Source organism: Scyliorhinus canicula, chromosome 17 (assembly GCF_902713615.1).
Source record: "Scyliorhinus canicula chromosome 17, sScyCan1.1, whole genome shotgun sequence".
NCBI lineage: Eukaryota > Metazoa > Chordata > Chondrichthyes > Carcharhiniformes > Scyliorhinidae > Scyliorhinus > Scyliorhinus canicula.
The window spans coordinates 122517027-122525611 of NC_052162.1; the positions used below are offsets into that span (position 1 = coordinate 122517027).

At 45.6% G+C, this 8585-nt stretch overlaps 1 pseudogene; it reads left to right on the forward strand.

Annotated features, from left to right (window-relative positions):
- The first annotated feature begins 5200 nt into the window (after positions 1-5200).
- Positions 5201-7135, forward strand: LOC119951578 (annotated as a pseudogene).
- Positions 7136-8585: the final 1450 nt, after the last annotated feature.

Genomic DNA, 8585 nt, shown 5'->3' on the forward strand with positions numbered 1-8585 from the left:
GCTGGGAAGTCTTTGTGACGTCCAATGACGACGTGCCTGAATCATCCAATAACAATTAGCCTACTGCACCCTGATGTCTCCGAGTTCCAGTGCGAAGGCCGGGCGCGGACACGGGAACCCCGCCCCCACCGATTGTGACCCCTCTTCCTGCACCTCCTCCAGACAAGGTTTCCTGGCAACTGGCTGATACTCCGGCCAGAGTGAGATCTCTCACTCCATCCCGGCCTGGGACTGCGCATGTCCAAGGGGGAGGGGAAGTTGCACATAGGCAGAGGAGAACCCATCCCTTGAACTTCCTGCTGAGATGTTGACCAATGGGAATATGCTGACAACCGGAAGGACTTTGGTGCTCCAACCAATCGAAGCTTTGTGTTAATGAAGATTGAGCTTCACACAGACGGACACTTCCTCCTGTCTTCAACATCTGTGAGTTAAATACTTTCTTTTTTCCCCCTTTCCATTTATTTTCTCCTTTTGACCTTCAATTGGTCACTTGCAGCAACTGAAGGGAAAGGAAGTGAATCCAGGGAGGGTGCAGACTCTGGAAAGGTTGGCACAGGCCTCTCTCTTTCTCAAGGACATTGACATCCTTTGCTCCCTCAGCTTGACACATTTATTTGTCTGGCTAAAAGGATGGTCTCTTTCCCAATGTTCACAATTAAAGGGCAGGTTTCCCCAGGAGATGGCTGACATTTAAGGAGACGGTAAATTAATATAGGACAGAAATATGTCTAGTGTTCTTATATGGTACAGATTAGATATATTATTTATGGTTCTGTAATATAGGAATTCAGAGCAGAAGAAGGCAATTCAGCCCCTCAAGCTTGCTCCGCCAATTAATCAGATCATGGCTGATTTCTTCCTGGTCCCAAATCCACCTCCCTACCTGTTCCCATATCCCTTAAACAGGTTTTTAAAATCAGAAATATGTCTATCTCCTTTAAACCATTTAATGACTCAAACTCTACCTCACTAAGCGGCAGCGAGTTCCACAAATTCATCACCCTCTGTGAGAAGCAGGTCACAAAGAAGAAAGAAAAGTACAGCACAGGAACAGGCCCTTCGGCCCTCCAAGCCAAGCCAAGCACCGACCATGCTGCCTGTCTAACCTAAAACCTTCTACACTTCCGTATCTGTATCCCTCTATTCCTATGCTATTCATGTATTTGTGAAGATGCCCCTTAAACGTTACTATCATACCTGCTTTCACCAGCAACTCCTCTGGCAGAGTTCCAGGCACCCACTACCCTCTATGTAAAAAAAAAGGTTTCCCTCGCACATCTCCTCAAAACTTTGCCCCTCATGCCTTCAACCTATGTCCCCAAGTAATTGACTCTTCCACCCTGTGAAAAAGCTTCTGACTATCCACTCTGTCCATGCCCCTCATAAGTTTGTAGACTTCTATTAGGTCACCCCTCAACCTTCATCGTTCCGGTGAGAACAAACCGCGTTTATCCAACCTCTCCTCATAGCTAATGCCCTCCATACCAGGTTACATCCTGGTAAACCTCTTTTGTACCCTCTCCAAAGCTTCTACATCCTCTGGTCATGTGGCCACCACAATTGAACACTACATTCCAAGTTCGGCAACTAAGGTTCCATAAAGCTGCAACATGACTTGCCAATTTTTATACTCCATGCCCCGGCCGATGAAGGAAAGCATGCCGTATGCCTTCTTGACTACCTTATCCACCTGCGTTGCCACTTGCAGTGATCTGTGTACCTGTACACCCAAATCCTGCTGCCTGTCAATACTCTTTAAGGGTTCTCCCATTTACTGTACATTTCCCACCTGTATTAGACCTTCCAAAATGCATTACCTCACATTTGTCTGGATTAAACTCAACCTGCCATTTCTCCACCCAAGTCTCCAACTGATCTATATCCTGCTGTAATCTCTGACATCACTATCTGCAATTCCACCAAACTTTGCGTCGTCCGCAAACTTACTCATCGGACCAGTTACATTTTCCTCCAAATCATTTAGAAACATCAAAGGCTCTGCGGAACACCACTAGTCACAGCCCTCCATTCAGAAAATCACCCTTCCAATGCTACCCTCCGTCTTCTATGATCGCGCCAGTTCTGTTCCCATCTTGCCAGCTCACCTTCTGTAGCACTCTGACACGAGGGATCTTGTCAAAGGCCTTACTGAAGTCCATGTGGAAAACACCCACTGCCCTACTTTCATCAATCATCTTTATCACTTCCTTGAAAAACTCAATCAAGTTAGTCAGACACGACCTCCCATTCACAAAACCATGCTGCCTCTCGCTAATACCTCCACTTGCTTCCAAATGAGAGTAAATTCTGTATCGAAGAATCCTCTCCAATAATTTCCCTACCACTGGCGTAATTTCCTGGATTAATCTTGCTACCCTTCTTAAACAAAGGAACAACATTAGCTATTCTCTGCCCCTCTGGGACCTCACCTGTAGGTAGTGAGGATACAAAAATTACAAAGATTGCATCTCAGTTCTAAATCTACCGCCTCTCAATCCTATATATGTGACCTCTCGCTCTAGATTGCCCCACAAGGGGAAGCATTTGGTCTATGTTTACTTTATCAATCCCTTTTAGTATTTTATACACCTGGATCAGATCCCCTCTCGTCCTTCTAAATGCCAGCGAGTACAAGTCCAAAATCTTTATTCTCTCCTCATACGTCAACCCTTTCATCCCCGAAATCAATCATGTGAACCTCCTCTGAACTGCCTCCAATGCCACCACATTCTTCCTCAAATAAGGAGACCAAAACAGGACACAATACTCCAGATGTGGTCTCACCAACACCCTATACAATTGCAACAACACTTCTCTACTTTTATACTCCAGTCCTTTTGCAATAAACGCTAACATTCCATCTGCCTTTTTAATTACTGGCGTAATTTCCTGGATTAATCTTGCTACCTTTCTTAAACAAAGGAACACATTAGCTATTCTCCGCCCCTGCTTATTGACTTTCTGCAATTCATGAAGAAAAACACCCAGATCCCTCTGCCTAAATGCATTTTGAATCTGCTTTCCATTTAGATAATAATTTGCCTTTCTATTTTTTTGGCCAAAATGGACAACCTCACACTTATCCACATTAAACTCCATCTGCCAATGTTTGCCCCTATCTCCTAGCCTATCTATATCTGTCTGTAAAATCTTTATCTCCTCTTCACTGCACCCCGATTCTACATCAGCGGCAGCACTTAGTCTCCATAATGGAGAATGCAGCTAAGTATCTGCTTATTGACTTCATCAAAACACCTCCAGGTGAATTCTCCGCCGGTGGGATTGTGTCGGCAGCACATCCCCGCCCGCAGGCTTCCCGGCAGCATGGGGTGGCTACAATGGGAAATCCTATTGGCCAGCACTGGGAATGGAGAGCCCTACTGCCGAGAAACACGCGACTGGGGAGGCGGAGAATTCACCCCATCAGATACCGGCCGGAATTCTCAGGGATGGCTTCAATGGGAAATCCCAGAGACAAGCAGCGGGAAGAAAGAATCCCACTGCCCGTGAATGGCGCGCTGCCGAGAAACACGTGACTGGGGCACCGGAGCATCCAGCCCATTGAACACCTCGAATAAATCCCCCAATCGTTCCTCCTCCAAGAAGAAGAATCCAACCTTCTCGAGTTTGTCCACGAAACAGAAGTTCCTCTTTCCTTTTCTATATTTTGGATCATGTTCTGCCATCACATTGAGGAAATGAAACCTCACTTGTGATAAAATCCAGAGGGCCAGATCCTGAGGAGGTTCATACTGAGCATTAAGAGACCTGGCTCAGGTCACTGCGTTCAACAAATGGCTGGGGAGGAACAAGTTCTCAATAGTTAATGAGCAGCTAAAGGTGGATAGACGGGTGGGGTAATTACTTCTGCCTGTTTACAGTAGGGCTGTAAACCTATAAAGATAGCGCAGTGTGAGAGACAAACAGTGATCTACACTGTTGGGCCTTAACCCAGCTGCAGTTGGGTATCAGAGCAGGCAACTAAAAACAGCTGCTCCCTTCTCTGCTGCCCACACACATAATTTACAATAATCACTGACCTCTCACCCCATGCTCATCCCTGCATCTGAGAGAGGTGATTGGATCTTAGACCATTGAGCCTTGACAGAAAACCAAACATGTTCTCTCACTGATTTGCAATGTTTATTGCCTGAAATTAACAATTAAGATAAAATACATTTTTTATTATTTCCAGTTGTGTAATATTGTGCTGTAGCTATGTTATATATTTTCAGTCATCTCTTCCCTCAGAGGGTTGTTAGTCTCTGTATTTCTCTTCCACAGGGACCAGTGGGGTGTGGGGGTCACTGAATATATTCACCGCTGAGTTGGACAGATTTCTGATTGACCAGGGAGTCGAGGGTTATGGGGAACCAGCAGGAAAATGGAGAGAAAGCTGAGATGAGGAGGGATTTCCTCACTCAAGAATATGGAGAATTCTCTCCCTCAGAGGATTGTGGAGTCATCAAGTATTTTCAGGGCAAAGATCAATGCGTTTCTAGATGATGAAGATAGCAAAGAATATGGAGGATAGTGTGAGAAAATGGTGCTGAGGTAGATCGGCCAATTATCTCAAATGGATGAGCAGGCTCAATGGGCCGAATGGCTGACTGCAGAATCTATTGTGTCCTGGACAGAAAGCAGTGAGCATGGATCTGTCAATCAGCCTGAATCTGCACCATCAGGAGAATTGGGAGGGTGAATATTAGATACAGCAGAGTGAGAATGGAGGGAGAGTGTGTGGGATGGAGATTTACAGCTTTTGGGGAATGAGAGGGGAAAGAATGTTCCATAGAAATTAAAATAATCTGTTCTGAATTTCTATCCTGGACTGACAGTGATGAAATTTGTAAATTCCTTTTACAGGATATTAGAAGAGGAGGAATTATAGACAGAAATCTCAAACCAAACATTACATCAAAATCTGATAGTCACTCAACACCACGGGTCTGGAATATTACCAGCCTTTGATACTTGGAGGAGAAATGTTTCCCTGGTCTGTTTGCTTCAGAGGTTTTAAACATCAGTGTGTCTGGAAAATCACCGAGACACAGACACCCGAGTGAGAGTGTTCCAGAGCACCGACTGTGGAAAGAGCTTTAACCAGTTACACAGCCTGAATAAATACCATCACACCATTCACATCAGGGACAGACCGTACACGTGTTCTGTGTGTGCGCGAGGCTTCAATTGATTATCCAACCTGGAGAGACATAAGTAGACCCAAAACATGGAGAAACCATGGAAATGTGAGGACTGTGGGAAGGGATTCAGGTTCCCATCAGAGCTGGAGATTCATCGGCGCATTCACACTGGGGAGAGACCATTCACCTGCTCTCAGTGTGAGAAGGGATTCACTGAGTTATCCAACCTGTGGAAACACCACCGAGTTCATACTGGGGAGAGACCATTCACCTGTTGTCAGTGTGGGAAGGGATTCGCTCAGTTATCCAACCTGCAGACACACCAGCGAGTTCACACTGGGGAGAAACCATTTACCTGCTCTCAGTGTGGGAAAGGATTCAGTAATTTATCCCACTTGCAGATGCACTGGCGAGTTCACACTGGGGAGAAGCCATTCACCTGCTGTCAGTGTGGGAAGGGATTCAGTGAATCATCCAGCCTGAGGGTGCACCAACGTGCTCACACAGGAGAGAAGCCATTCACCTGCTCTTTGTGTGGGAAGGCATTCAGTAGATCATCCAACCTGCGGATACACCAGAGAGTTCACACCGGGGACAGACCATTCACCTGCTCCCACTGTACGATGGCATTCGGTGATCCATCCGCCCTGCGGAGACACCAACAAGTTCACAAGTGATTAATGGGGTCGATTCTGCTGTTATTATTTCTGTTCTCAATTACATCAAGGGCTGGTGGCACAGTGGTTCGATCCCGGCCCCGGGTCACTGTCCGTGTGGAGTTTGCACATTTCCCCCATGTCTGCGTGGGTCTCACCTCCACAAACCAAAGATGTGCAGTGTAGGTGGATTGGCTATGCTAAATTGCTCCTCAATTTGGGAAAAAAAAAGAATTGGGTACTTTAAATTAAAAACAATTACATCCAGGGCTGCATTTTGTTCTGTCTGACATTTGGTCAATGGGATGGTTAGAGGGTTTCTTTTTGCTCGACTGGCTGGTCTCACGACTTTACCTCCAGTGGGCTGATGCTCTTTGAGCCATGATGCAAATACCTGGTTTAAAATTTCACAAGGATTACAGGGTGAAAGGGTGTTTGGAAGTTTTTTTCAATACATTTAGAGTACACACAGACAGTAACCGGGGGCAAGGACAGGGTGTTGGGAAGTTAGATGATATTTAGTTTGCATTTCTGGGGGCGGCATGGTGGCACAGTGGTTAGCACTTCTGCCTCACAGCCCGAGGACCCGGATTCGATTCCAACCCCGGGTCACTGTCCGTGTGGAGTTTGCACATTCTCCCCGTGTCTGCATAGGTTTCACCCCCACAACCCAAAGATGTGCAGGTTAGGTGGATTGGCCACGCTAAATTGCCCCTTAATTAGAAAAAAATAGTTGGGTATTCTAAATTTATTTTAAAAGAAAAAAAATTAGATTACTATATTAATTAGTCACCAGTCAGTACAGTAATAAGTAGTTTGTTTGACAGAAGGTTGTTTTGATAATGCAGCATTCACTCAGTGCTGGGATGAGGAATGTAGTATGTCCTCAATCGAATTACAACTAATGAATCAATCATGAATCAGTAGTTACAGTAAAAAACTGACTTTTATTAGTTGTAAAAATGTAAAAGCTAAATTGCTGTGTATAAAGAATGTGCAATGAGGATAAATGTTCTGGCAAGAGAGACCTTCAAGCTCTGATTAGCCTCAACATTTGAAACTGTATGAATAAGGGATTGTATAGAATCAGATAAAGGGATAGTATGAAACAGTTCTATTGTATTCCTGTCTAAGATAATGAGAGAAGGTGGTGTCAGTAATTAGGAACCAATTAAATTAATCTGTTGACTAAATTGACCAATGGTAATTGTAATGAACTCCAATTGGCTTTATTGGTTGGCCAATTGGAGTATGAGCTCCCTCAATGATAGCTCATTGAGGTGGTCCATATAAGCACCTGTGTAGGCTTTGTGAGCAGTCTTAAGTTGACTGGACTGCTAACTGCACTGTTTGGAGCTGCTCTTGTATCTAGTTATTGGTAATAAATATTGGTGTGGTGACGGGACTCCTGCTCCTGTGAATTATTACAGTGGCGACGAGGTAAACAAAGAACTTTGCGGAGACCAACTGCCGCACTCGGAGGGAAAGCCTTGCTATTTCAAAAATGCCGTTTTTTGGGAGGTTAGATGCATTCGACCCGACTATTGAGGACTGGTCCCAATATGTAGAGAGAATATGTTACTTCTTCCGGGCCAATGATATACTGACGGACGAAAGGAAACTGGTTATCCTGCTGTCGGCATGCGGACCCTCAGCTTTCGACATTATACGTAGTCTGACTTATCCCGATGTGCTGGACACGAATTCTTTCCAAGAATTAACGGAAATGATGAAAGAGCACTACGACTCAAAACCACCCCTCATTTTGCGTAGGTACAGATTCTACACAGCGAAGCGGGAAGACAGGGAGTCGGTCACGAATTTCCTGAGAAGGCTGGCGGAAAAATGTGAGTTCGGCCCAACGCTAAATGAAATGCTTCGGGACCGGTTAGTGTGTGGCATAAATGACCTCATAATACAGAAGGCCCTGTTAGCGGAAATGTAGCTAGACTGCAGGTAGGCGTTACAGCTCGCACTGTCCCTAGAAAAGGCAACAAGTGGGGCGCAGGAACTATAGGGCGCACCAATGGAGGTAGATACCTGTGAGAGGGACTACCACAATGGGTCCAGCTACCAGATAACCGTTCTCAGGAAAAGCCTGAGGAACAGAGGGCCAAAGGAAAACCCGAGAACTGCCCCCAAGTCTGCTAGGACTAACTGGAGACAGAGGGAAGTACCGGCTGAGGCTCCCCCAACAGAGAAGGACCGTTTCTGGCACCAGACAGGGTGGGGTAACAGCGACAGAAACCCTAGAAGGAGGTGGCAAAAGAGGAATAGCTGGTGGGGACGCAGGGAAGTACACAACCTAGACGCCCCATCCTCCTCTGAAGGGGAACAATTATATAATATTGCGACGAAGAAAGCAGAACCTATTAAGATTACCCCCCGGGTGAATGGTCGGCCGACAATAATGGAAATAGACACGGGGGCGTCCGTATCAGTACTGGGAGTGGCAGTATTTTTTAAAAATCACAGATGGATTCCAGCCACTAACCCTAACAAAAACATCGATGAAACTTAAATCCTACACGGGGGAACCCCTGGAAGTTCTAGGCACGACTCATGTACCCGTGGAATATGAGAAACAATTGCTCAGATTACCGTTGACGATAGTAGAGGGCTCCGGACCGAGCTTAAGTGGACAGAACTGGCTGAAAGACCTAAAATTAGATTGGATGAAAATTTTCCAGAGTGGAAGCGGGCAGTTGAGTGGAGTACTCCAAAAATACCCGGAGGTCTTCCAAGAAGGGGGAAATCATAGGCGCCAAAGCAACTTTGCACG